The sequence below is a fragment of the Notothenia rossii genome, assembly GCF_949606895.1.
Source record: "Notothenia rossii genome assembly, chromosome: 9".
NCBI classification, from domain to species: domain Eukaryota; kingdom Metazoa; phylum Chordata; class Actinopteri; order Perciformes; family Nototheniidae; genus Notothenia; species Notothenia rossii.
The window spans coordinates 54,966,734-54,980,374 of NC_136907.1; the positions used below are offsets into that span (position 1 = coordinate 54,966,734).

General features: G+C 42.2%; 1 long non-coding RNA gene across 1 annotated transcript; it reads left to right on the top strand.

Annotated features, from left to right (window-relative positions):
- The first annotated feature begins 770 nt into the window (after positions 1-770).
- LOC307018229 lies at positions 771-6,203 on the top strand. Its single transcript, XR_013802381.1, has 4 exons — positions 771-1,422; positions 2,935-3,119; positions 3,341-3,493; positions 3,563-6,203. It is a non-coding gene; the product is annotated as an uncharacterized lncRNA (long non-coding RNA).
- Positions 6,204-13,641: the final 7,438 nt, after the last annotated feature.

The window sequence follows — 13,641 nt, forward strand, 5'->3', positions numbered from 1 at the left end:
ACCTTACAGCCATGGTCCCGGCTTCAGTGCCGGCTCCAGTAACCATGGTCCCGACTCCAGCTCCTCGTCACCTGCTGACTCATCGGCCGACGCCAGCTCCTCGAGTCCTGTCGGCGTACCGGCCGACTCCAGCACCTTGTCTCCGGTTGGCTGTCTGTCCGACGCCAGCTCCCCGAGTCCTGTCGGCGTACCGCCCGACTCCAGCACCTCGTCTCCGGTTGGCTGTCCGTCCGACGCCAGCTCCCCGAGTCCTGTCGGTGTACCGGCCGACTCCAGCACCTCGTCTCCGGTTGGCTGTCCGTCCGACGCCAGCTCCCCGTGACCTGTTGGCTGTCCGTCCGACGCCAGCTCCCTGTGTTCTGTTGGCGAACCAACCCACTGAAGTGTCGTTGGAGGTCCCGCAGACTGCCTTTCTGCCGGGGGTCCTGCCAACTCCATGTCTTGTCCCGTTGGAGGTCCCGCAGACTACTCTTCTGCCGGGGGTCCTGCCAACTCCATGTCTTGTCACGTTGGAGGTCCCGCAGACTGCTCTTCTGCCGGGGGTCCTGCCAACCCCATGTCCTGTGCCGTTGGAGGTCCCGCAGACTACTCTTCTGCCGGGGTCCTGCCAACTCCATGTCTGGTCCCGTTGGAGGTCCCGCAGACTACTCTTCTGCCGGGGGTCCTGCCAACCCCATGTCCTGAGCCGTTGGAGGTCCCGCAGACTGCTCTTCTGCCGGGGGTCCTGCCAACCCCATGTCCTGTGCCGTTGGAGGTCCCGCTGACTGCTCTCCTGCCGGGGGTCCTGCCGGTCCTGTGTCCTCTTCCATGGGGGATCTTGCCGACACCGGCTCCTGACCGGCCTCCGGAGCTGTCTGGTCTTCACCCCTCCTCGGACTCTGCCTTGCCCCCGGGCCGTCCGCCCGAATTCCCCTTTTTGAACTCTGCCTTGCCCCCGGGCCGTCCGCCCGAATTCCCCTTTTTGAACTCTGCCTTGCCCCCGGGCCGTCCGCCCGAATTCCCCTTTTTTTAACTCTACCTTGCCCCCGGGCCGTCCGTCCTAGACCCGTCCTCCAGACCCCCTCCACCCACCCTGCTGGGTTTTTGTTTTTTTGGGACGTCTGGAATCCGTCCCTTGAGGGGGGGGTTATGTCACGATTCTCACGTTATGTCACGTTTATAGTTTTGTAGGTTTGGGTGTTTTTGCTGTTTTCCATGTCATGTTTTCCTTTGGGTTATTGTCTGGTCCTTTCCCCTGTGTTTTTCCTCTTGTCATTAGTTTCCCTGGTGTGTCTAATTGTCTGATTATGTTCACCTGGGCCCCTGTGTTTTCTCCTCCCTCCTCACCTGTGTCTTATTGTGTGATTGAGTCTGGTGTGTATTTAAGTTCTGGGTTGTCTGTCTGTCTTGGTCGGTTCGTCTTGTTCCCTGACTAGTTCTACGGTGAGTGTTCTGTTTTTGTCATTGTACATATATCTCATAGCCTTGAAATAAAGGAAGTTCAGTTTATATCTGCATTTGGGTCCTGCTTGTTTCACAAACCGTGACAATGTGTGGCAGGAGCGCATTTTGTGTGAGAGAGAGAGAGACAGAGAGAGAGATAGAGAAAGACAGAGAGAGACAGAGGGAGTTACGGGGGTTGTTGTTAGCATCTGGTGCTAGCTCGGAGCTGCTAACGGAGATTAGAAGCTGTTTCAACAATAAGGAGAGGGAGAGTCCTCTCCTGTCGGACTGAGAGGCTGAGATAACATCAGCTCAGGGAGGTAAGGACCTGCTGAGTGATTATATTGTAAACTTTAGTCTAAGTTATCTCAGTGGGTCTCAAACGGTTTGGTCTAAACAAATATTTCCATCTATTTAATATAGTTGCTCAAAATAAGTAACAAAATAATTCCAATGTCAGTAAAAAATTAAAAGCAGACTAGGTAAGATAAAGATAGGAGAGAGGAGTATATCAATGATGTGTTGTTTTTTGTGAGCATATTCTAATGGTTTTTGGAGTATTGAAATATATACAGTTCTGTTTCATATGAGTGTTGAGAGCTGTATCCATACATCTCTTAATTTGTGTACCAGATTGATGCCTTTAACTTCAATTTAAAGAAACATTTTTTAGCGGGGGTGCATGCCCCCGGACCCACCTATAGGATGTGAGGTAATCACAAATAAAACAGGTTCATGGATAGATAAGTTTGCACACTCATTATATACACTACTCATTTTTCTTGGATTAGTTAACACGATATTCCCTAATATATATTTGTAGAAAGGCAGGAAATGGAATTAAATCGAGAACAATGTTTCATTGCGGAGGACTCCCTGTTTTGTGTCCACCCCACTTCTCAAACCAAAGTTACACCCTTGAGTATGTATACAGAACATGACTAAAAATTATCCTAAGATGTAACGTTAACCCTTCATACCTCAGTCTACCTTTAAGACACTAAAATAACACATTCCAATTGTTATATTGTTTTGGAATTATACCGGCTCTCGTTTCAGTACACTTAACAACGGAACCATAGCAACGGAACTGACAGGCAACGGAACTGACAGGCAACCCTCTGAATCAGACTCTGATTGTCTGTGACTGCATCCACTCAGAGTGTCCGATTCAGAAACGTGACTCTTACACTCTTTACGTCACAAACAAAGATGGTGGATGAGAATAGATCTATAAAACGATAAGCAATGCGCCAGAATCAAGGTGAGACTATCCGCATCCTTTAAAACTCTACGCACATTTGTTGCACCAAAATAAGAAAACGACTGTATTTGAGTGAGTTAAGGCATTAGTTTGCTTCATTAAAGGGTGTTAATGAATAAGTGTTCTCCAGTGCCTTTTGTCCGCTTTAAGGTATTATTAAGGTAGGGTTAATGTTGCTCTCAAAGTGCACCAGATTGATGCTTTTAACTTCAATATTCAAACAAAAATCTTCCACCCCCCACTTGTAGAAAAATAGCAGTTTACCCCTGCACCCCCCAACAACTCCTGGGCTAAGCCCCGGATCTCCTACAATCATAAATCCGCCACTGTTGATGACGTCCACTTGTGCGCGCGCAGCATGCACAGATGCTACCCTACACATGCACACAACTTCCACCAAACAAATGGGAGACACCCCCACAGGCAAAGACAAGTGAGTAAAATGCATCCCACATGTTGACAACCATAATAATGCTCTGTACCCCGCAGTTGCCATCAACTCCTCTCCGTTGCCTCGCCTGGAGTCTTGGCAGCAGACGGAAGAGGGAAGAGGAACAACAGAGGAGCAGTTGGGATATGCAGCCTCACATGCTGGCCAGACCTTATGCCCTCTTGTGTCATCTGCTGCTTTAACCCTTCATTAATCCCACACAGAGCGGTTTAACCCCATCGTCGTTTGCGCCTGGCGGGCCCCGCAGCAGCTACCTCCTGAAATTCCCTACAGAGGTCATCAAAACCAATTAGGCAAGATGAAAGCCTTCGCCGCCGCCAGATCACAGGCGGAGAGGAGAGATTATCAAGACTCAGGTGAGCAGTGAAACAAGCAAACAAACAAATTAAATTCTGGGCTGCAAATCATTGTGATATCATTTGCAGATTGAGAGGAGGGACGGACAATGAGAAGCCTGCAGTTTCTCTAACGAGCAATTATTATGCTCATTTTCAGGGGGAATTTTGTATTCGGTGCTTCTACTGTGACATGATTACATGCTTTATTTACCAAAAAGGTCTTTATTCTCATACTACGTGTGCTGCAGCCCATATTTTCACCCTCTGTCTGAAACCAGAGCCGAGTCTGCTCTGATTGGTTAGCTGTCCAGCTCTGTTGTGATGGGTCAACCCCTTAGTGATCTCCCGCCTCTTAACCTATATCGTACAATGTGTTGGAGCGCTAGCTAATAGAACTAAAGTGTTACTTAGTGATGTCACTATGTTGCGAAGTAAACAAAGGAGTGTGTGGGAGAGAAACTCCCTCTGCAGACCCTTTACATGCACAAAAACAAATATAAAACATTACAGGAAAGGGAAAACCCCAAAAAGCATAAAAGGGCCTCTTTAAGGGATTTGTCTTCTTCTTGGTTCACCATACATACTGTACTTACACTTATTTACGAGAATGAAACCAGGTACAATAACAATCAAAAGGTTGGGATAAAGAGTGAGAGAATAAAATAATTAAATGGTTTGTATCTGTGTTGACGATGAATAATGGCTGGGTCTTAGAAAAATATATTTTAAGAAAAGAAAAACTACAAACACACTGAGAGGTGGGAAAAACACTTCAATGTTTTATGTTCTGGGACAGCGGCTCCAGCGCTTACAACAAAGGAGACAAATATAAATACGCCTGAACAGTTTTACAAGGTTGTGTTGAAGTACAACAATGCTCGGAAGTCGCTGTAGTAAATATCCACAACAAGCATTGATGCTGGAAGACCCTCCCAAAGCAATAAGAAACCCCACCACTGAATAGTTAGATGAAGGGGATTGTAGTAACAAGCACTACAGGGATTACAGGCAAAGACGAAGCAAAGACTAGGCTTATTCTGATATGTTTTAACAAGAGAAAAAAGGGAAGAAAAGAGCCGAGCAGGCTTGAAGGAAACAGATGGGACATAGAAGAAACAGTGCACATACACAGTGAGAATTTTAACATCTGGTTAAGACCACACTAAAGCAAAAATTCACAATGCCATACTCTCAGATACAATTTAATACTATTGACAAGCAATATTATCCTGTGAAAAAGAATGTTGTCAGGGTGAACGTTTGTGACCCCAATCCTTCAACTACAATATACACTGCAGTCCTTGCTGCACTGCAGTTTATTGAGGCCACTATGGCGGAGCAATTGGTATCTGTGCGTCCTACCTGTATGTCAGTGTTAAGGGAAGTCTAGACAGAAGCCCTCTGACTCTAAGGAACATGAACAAATGTGTACCTTTGATGTTATTCCTTGATGCTGTGTCTAGGTTTGTCCACAGATCAACAGAAATCAGAAAAAGGCCCCGGTAATACAAATAAAATAACCCAGAAATCATAGGCCTTTATTTCACAGTAGACGATTTGATGAAGGAGAATAGAAGTTGGAACTAATCACATTATGTATGTCCCATTGCAGTGGCCCAGTAAGATACTGGCAGTGAGGCAGCAATATCAGAACACTGGAACTGGCACACCTCAATAGAGTGCAGCTATTATCAATGTCAAGCAACACCAGTATTATCCCTTCTGTGACATGTCAGAATATCTGCCCTGAAAAACAGACCACTTTCAAATTGGACATTTTCGCACACAGGCATAACTAATAACATTAATGACAGCCGCATGCTGTTTATGTGTTCCAGTGCAGAGACCGGCTTTTGTGAAAGCTGCCTCACTGTCATAGTGGACTAACACACTATAATGAAGCCATTAATTGTCTAATTAGTTACACCTGTGTATTTTCTGTCCACAGTGAGAAAGGTGTGTATAGCTATGGAAATGTTTATGGGTGGATTTTATCTTAAAGCAACATTATATTTTAACTTAAATCGAAGCTTCAAAATAATGTTGTTATGCTACACTGATTTATAATAGTGAGAAAGGTGTCTGTCAGTCCCACTGTGTGGATCGAACACCTGATCCTACAGTTTCAACCCAGTCTCACGGCATTTCGTGTTATAGTCACGACATTTAATCTATTGATTCGTGTTCACCAACACGATTTCCCCCTTTTTTTCGTGTGACACAGAACGATTTTAAAAGCAATATATGTATATTGTATGTTTTGTGCCTGCACCTCGTATTTTTGTCCGTTCGGGTCTTGGAAGACCGGAAGCTGTGTGGTTCATAAAAACATTTTCTTACTCCATATCAAGCCACGATTATTGTTTTTATTTTAAATCGTATAATGTCTGACTTTTTTGCCGTTCGCGAGGAAAATACACAATTCTCACAAGGTACAGGGATGAAATTGCTAAACCATAGCTGTTTTCTTGTTTTGTATTCTATTTATGAATTTGTGTTTGTATGAATTTGTGTATGTACATATAAATATATAGAGACCATTCTCCTAACTTGCCTGTATTATATGAACGATTATATAAATTATTCCAGATTATACATTTATACAGTACATATACATTTATTGTTTGTTAACATATATTAAGATTGAAAAAAAATAAGGGAGAAGGGGTCGGATTAAATAAGCGTAAACTTCTTCCGACTCCTTTTCGGACGTGTAATTAACTAAAGCTTTGTTGTTTTTTGTATCAGACAATGATACTACAGATTATTCAATTATTAATTAAATGTTTCGTTTTGTTGTTGCATTAATTTGTATAGTACTGTATCATGTCTGTATCACCTTTTGTTTCATTTGTATTTTCTTTAGTTTTACACGCTCGAAAAAATTAAATAAACTAAAAGAAAATCTGGCAGTGTTACGCTTGACACATTTGAATGTTTTAAGTGTTTATTACTGTGCATTGTCCCTGCCAAAATAAATAATATTTATCAGTAGATACCCCCAAAACTTTTTTCTTATTTAAAAGAAGACCTAAACCTAAAGTATTCTTTAATGTTTAAATAAAGGTTAATTTGTTTTTCTGTTTTGCACATCCTCCTATTAATATCTTTGTACATCAGGCACTAAACTGTTTTATTGTAGAGATCACTTATAGTATCTTCTTGATTTTTTATATTCTATATTTCTATCATTGACCTTCTATGTACTCATATGTTTCTCATCAAATATAACATATTGAACAAAAAAAATCAATTGGCGTTGCAGGTTAAAAAACTGTCAAGTTTAAAATGTTAACACAATAAATTATACTTTTTATTATTATGTATGTATAACATCTGAAGATGTGTAGTTTTATTCATGTTTTCATGATTTTACAGGATATCGCTATATTATTTGACATGTTTTACTTCTACACAATATCTGATTTGTAAAACATCACAGACAGAAAGGTACAGTATATCTTCATTTAATGGTAAGCTATTGAAATTCTGAATCCATAGATGTGTCTGTCATTCATTTTTTGAGATTATGAATGGGACAGAAGTGTCACAGAAATGCTCAAGCGGTTGAACTGGGTGGAATTGAGTGAAAGGCGGCGATTGGCTCGTTTGGTTCTCTTCTTCAAGATTGTCCATAACATCTCAGCAATTTATGCATCAATGTACCTAGAGCCAGTTAGAAGTGCAACCCGCAAAGCCAATGCTTTGAACTTCGAGCAAATTTTCGCTACTAGTGACACTCTTAAATACTCTTTCTTTCCGAGAACAATCAGAGAGTGGAACTTGCTACCAGAAGAAGCTGTCATCGCAGAGTCCGTGGAGTGCTTCCGGCAAACTTTAAGAGACATTTAGCGGGGATCATCCATCCCCCACTGAGCGTGATACCTCTGCATTCTGCTCAGTATTAATCCAGATCCCATCACCCAAAAGCCCTGACTATTCTCTCAACTCAGTATTTACATTCTTATATTCAAAGAAAATCAGTAATATCTTTAAAAACTACAAGTCCCTGTCTATCAGCTGTGCACCGTTATGGTGTATAGCCTATCTACCAATTGGATCAAATATAAAAGTCAACCGAATTAGTATTGATACTGCAAAGAGACGTATTGTGCGAGGAGAAATTGAAGATGTTGTTTAATTGCTGATATATGTATGATCCACGGCCCATATTCAGTTTCCGTGGCAGTTCTTCCAGTTTGTCCAGAAGTCTTCTAATCAGGGCTCTATAAATAAAGAACTATGGCAGATGTGTAATATGTAATGCAGCCGAATCGTGTATTGCAAGGCCGTTATGTGATGACTTTCAAAGAGAAAAGCAAGCACACTCGGAATAAAGTATTATTTTCTTTTTTTTAAATGTTTTCGGATGTCATATCGCATAAACACCATATCCCAACATGCAATGCGGCTAAAACATTCAAATATCGAGCTTCAACCATAGCTGAGGATCTTGGGTAATCAGTTCAATGGGTGTGTATCGCCTACGTCTGTTTCCGGTGACTTTATTTTGAAATTCAGTTCCTGATGGATGGCAAAAAAGCCAGAGATTGTAGAATTAAACAAATAAATTAAAATAAGGATAATTGTGTGTTATTGTTGAGTAAATAACAGTGTGTTATTTAGAAACGAATAACAAATTAGAAGGAAAAGAATATTTTAAAAATACATATTTCAGTATTCTGAGCCCCATTTATTTTCCTCGCGGATGGCAAAAAAAGTCAGACATTATACAATTTAAAATAAAAACAATAATCGTGGCTTGATATTGAGTAAGAAAACGTTTTTATGAACCACACACAAAAGGGGAAAATTGTGTTGGTGAAGACGAATCAATAGATTAAATGTCGTGACTATAACACGAAATGCCGTGAGACTGGGTTGACAGTTTGTAACTTTGTGTAGTTGGTCATACTATTGGCTAATCTCCAGGAAGTGTGTAACGGCCCGTCTACACTACAGGCATCGAAAAATGCTTTCAACGCTTCGCCCATTCACTTGAATGGGGTGACGTAGAAGATTTGTAATCTTCGCCGAACTGCATTGTGGGGAGCATGGCATGGCTTTGCAAGCATCACGAGCATCTATCGGCATCAAAAGTTGAACAATGTTCAACTTTTGAGATAGATTGTCAAAATATTACCCAATAGAACAATGTTCAACTTTTGAGGCTCGGTGCTTGGCATCAGCCAATCAAATCCCGTTTATGCAAATCCCGCCAGTGCAAGCGCAGCCAATCAAACCGCGTGCAAGCTGGGAGAGCCAGACCGCAGTTCATTTCCTCATATTCCAAACGAGATATTACGGTAGCAAATCACCCGGTTCTTTACGACCAGAACTATTTACCGGGATACAAACCGGAGGAACCAGGCATGGAGGGAGGTGGCAGAGACAGTGGGTGAAACTGGTAGGTTTTTCGCCTGTTTGGAGAGTTTATATCCAGTTTACTTCGTTTTAATATTGCAATTGCTTTGTATGTCGGGGGCGGGAGATTCATGTGATTGGTTGTTGGTCGCGTTGCTCGCAAAAAATCGCCAAGCTTCAGACACGCCCAGCTTCAAGATTTTTTGATGCCTGTAGTGTAGACGGGCCGTTAGGCTTTGTGGCAAGCTCTATCCCTTTGAAGTCCACAAGCCTTCACTTTCTGTGATTTACAAAGTTTCTAAAAGGACAGAACGTTTTTTGTTGCTAAAGTAATGCTAAACGCTAACCGCTGCTAACAGCAGTTGCCGTCAGCTAATGAACTGTTAGCTCAGTTAGCTGTTAACTCAGTCAGCCGTGCTACCAGCAGTGGTAGCAAGGTAACTGGAAACGGACTACACACTTATTTAGACTTGCCACCCGTTCCTTGAAATACGTATTTGTTACGTAATTGGGAATTAAATGTTGCGTTCCGTATTGAACCAATACGGAACGCAGTTTGTCCCGTATTTTCACAATCTGTCCCATGCACGTCTGTCACACACACACACGTGAACACTGAACTAACAATAATGAACAAAATAAAGGACAGGAAATATTAAAAACAGCAAAATATGTTGGCGGGAGGTGCGCAAGACCTTCCGCGGACTCTCCTCTCTGCTCTGCCTCTGTGCCAAATCCTGTCTGTCTGCCTGTCAGCCCGGCCCGGCCCCTTTGCGCTGCCTGTCGTCGTTACGCTCGCTACGTTACGTCATTACGCCGCTCTGTCGCGGCGTGATTTTTAAAAACAAATGCAAGATGTCTTCAGATACGCCACCTCGTCCTCAAAAGAGGAAACACCAACAACAGAAATACAGACGAGAATGGGAAGAGGCAAACCAGTGGCTTGATAGGGTCCCTGAAGATGACTACAAGGCAAATTGCAAAGCATGTCGCAGAACATTTTCAGTGTCGCACTGTGGGCTGTCTGATGTCAAACAGCACGCAGCCGGGGATCTCCACTCAAGAAATATCAGAACACAAAGGAGCCAAGCACCAGTGTCACAGTTCTTCATAGCTGAAACATCTCCTGAGATTGATTCGGTATGATATGGGACCAGGGGTGGGTAGACTCTACCCACCCCTGGTCCCATATCATACCGATATGATTTTAAAGTCTATTAAATAAACGTGTATTTAATATTATCAATATAGAATGAAATGTAACCATAAAGAACATCTCTGATTCAGAATCAGAACTCTTATGTTGTTATGCTAATGCTGCTCATTTGAAATTATTCCTAATAGATTAACAGCAAATAAATACTGTGAATAAATAGGCCTACTGTGAATAAATACGATTGATTGATTGATTGATTGATTGATTGATTGATTGATTGATAAATAAAATAAATAGTGACAACAATATGAAAGTAATAATCTGACATCATCCCATTCCCCCCTTTAGATTACTGCAGCTGAGGTGACACAGGTATACCACACAGTAAAACATAACCTCAGCTACAACAGTGCTGACTGTGGACACAAGCTCAATCAAAAGACTCTATCTGATTCCAAAATGGTGAAGAAGATGACTTTGGGGAGAACAAAGCAAGAGGCACTGGTGAAAGACGTCCTGGCCCCGAAGGCAGTGGGTGATGTTCTCAAGATCTTAACATCACCACCCCTCCCATTCTCCATACAGACCGATGCTTCCAATAAAGGGAACAGGAAGATGTTTCCCCTTGCTGTCCAGTACTTCACTCCAGAGTCTGGTGTCACCAACAAAATGATGGACTTCATAGAGAATCCAGATGAGTCAGCTGCTGGGATTGTAGCTCTCCTGGAACAATCCCTTGAGAAATTTGGCTTGTCAATGGATCAAGTGACTGCATTCAGTGCTGACAACACAAATGTCAATTATGGTATTCACAACTCTGTTTTCACCAACCTGAAGAGAAAACAAAACGATCTGCTGCGAGGAAACTGCCATGCCCACATAGTGCACAACACAGTGAAGCACGCCCTTGACAAGCTTACTGTAGATGTGGAGAATGTTGTGCTGAAGGTCTATGGCCACTTCTCCATTTCAGCAAAAAGAAGAGAGTCACTCAAAGAATTTTGTGAGTTTTGTGACGTTGAATTCCAAGAGATCCTACGACATGTGACAACCAGGTGGCTCTCCCTCAATCCAGCCATCCATCGGCTGATGCAGACCTGGACTGCACTGAAGTCGTACTTCATCAGTCTAGGAGACGAGTGTCCCAAGCAAGTGCAAGCTTTGTTAAAGCTCAACAGAGACTCAACTGTGGAAGATGAAGACATTGTGGAGATTTACCTTCTTTTCTGCAACAATATACTCTCCCTCTTTGAGGAAGTAGTAAAGAGCCTGGAGAGCAATAGAACCACCTGTGTTGAGTTGTATTCCATCATGGATGAATTCAGGCAAAAGCTCATACAGAGACGAGACGACCAGTTCTATGGGTACCTAACAAGGCAAAAGCTGCAGCGCCTCCTCCCTCATGACGCACACATGGCAAGGGCCGAATTCACTGCATTCCTCAATACAGCCATTTCATATGTTGAGAAATGGTTCGACTTCTCCGAAGAGAACTGGCTCTTCTCACTGCAGCCTCTCTTACTCCAACATGGCAACCTGACCTTTAATCAAATTGAGAAGGTGGCTACCAAACTCAACCTCATCAATAAACTGAAGATGAATGAGCTTTACGATGAGTGCACCACAGCCAATACAATCCTGAGGAGGCTCAGAGAAGAATATTCTGATGCATGGAAGTCCAAGGGTGTGGCTGCGAGGTGGATGGCTGTGTTTAAAGAAGTGGATGTGCCCAACATGCTCTCCATCATGAGACACATCCTGAGCATCCCAGCATCCACTGGATACGTGGAAAGGATCTTCTCCAGAATGACCAACAAGTGGAGTGACTGCAGGAGCAGGTGCTCAGTGGAGCTCATCAGGAGTGAGCTCCTCATTACTCTGAACTTTGAGCAGACCTGTCCAGAGTTCCACACCACAGCTCTGAAAGACAAGGAGCTGCTCAGTGCTGCAAGAAGTAACAAGAAGTACTCCTGGAAGAAGAAGTGAGGAAGAGAGGGGACTGTTTAAACCTGTTCTAACAAAAAAAAGGACATAAAGGAGTTGAGGGAAGCTATGCACTTTATTTTTTATCTGTTTATTAGTTTTATGTTATGCACTTTCTTTAGGCGTATCTTGACTCCACTGGTGGCTCCCAGTTATGAAGCAGAGGGTATGCGGCCAGGTTCAGACTTGGCTCAGGGAGTGATGTTATCAATCTTTTCATTTGTCATTTTGTTCAATCAGATAATCATAACAGGTTCACAAAAGTGTTTCATTTTAAGATGATTCGTAAAAGAGTCCTCAGGCAGGCTTTGTTACAGCTGTTACAGCACTTTATATGCATATAATACAGATTAGCATATGCTCAAGTTCAGCCTAGGTCAGTCTAATCACCCGTAACAAGTTTACAAGTGTGTTTCATTTCATTGTTTTCTGCCTTAAGTTTAATTGTTCCCAAATGTTACACTTAAAGCACATTCTATTGTAGCTTATTTAATTTAGGTGCTGTTCTGTTTCAGTTAACGTGCCCTATGCAGGCAGGCTTTGTTTAATTTACTATGGCTATGCTCAGGTTCAAATGTTACACTTAAAGCACATTCTATTGTAGCTTATTTAATTTAGGTGCTGTTCTCAGGTTCAGGCTAGTTCAGCCTATGCACAGTATGTATTTAAACATACAAGTGTACAAGTTCATTGCTAATAAAGCACTTTAAACTAAGGATGACTACAGTAAATGCTTTCTTGACTACCCCTTCCTTACTGACCACCAAGTGACCCCAGGGCCCAGAGGCTATTATGGTATGTGAAATCATGTCAATTATTTAAATCAAAGCATTTTGGTTCATATAAAAAATAGATATATTTCTATGCATTTCAGGAGTTTCGGACACCCGCACGGCGTGAGGGGTGTTCCTTATTTCTATTTCTGAAAGGTGGCAACCCTACACTTATTACAATATTTCCAGCTGGCAGCTCTTTCAAGGTCTGATGGACATGATGGACAAACATTCATTAGGTGGCCAGAGACACGACTATAAACAAATGTTGCCATATTAAATATAAAAAAATACTAAATTGTGTATAGCCTACTGAAATCTATGAGGATGCATATTACATTTGCTTGATTTTTTAGCGCGCTTTTGATGGACACTATCAATGAAATGCACATCAAAGGAAATGGAGGAGCTGCTCACAATGGGGAAAATAAATGTAACATTTAGCTGATGATGCCGAGACAGATCCAAGAGAATCCCAGTAAACAAAATATTAAAAACCTTTTTTCTTGTCTCCATAAGTTTAATTGGCAAACGTTTTCTCTGAAGTTGCATTTTGATTGATGTTGGTTCTTCCCAGTAATCATTTCTATAATGTCTAAAACTCATTATGAACATACCTGTAATTACAAATGTAGCCAAACCATGTTGAAGACTTTTATTTATGGAACCAAAGAGACACTAATTACGGTCCGCACTAGAGGGGAGTAACTCATCATCAGAGTCACCTGCTGAGGAGATCTGTTACAATAGATACCTGCAGACTTTTGTCTCTCCATGGCATATGGTTGGCCGCCCCTGTGAAAGTACATATCACTGTATGGCATTAGTCTATAATGAGATTTGTCCCAGTACTCACCCCCATTTTAAAGTCACCTTGGTTTGGAGTGTCA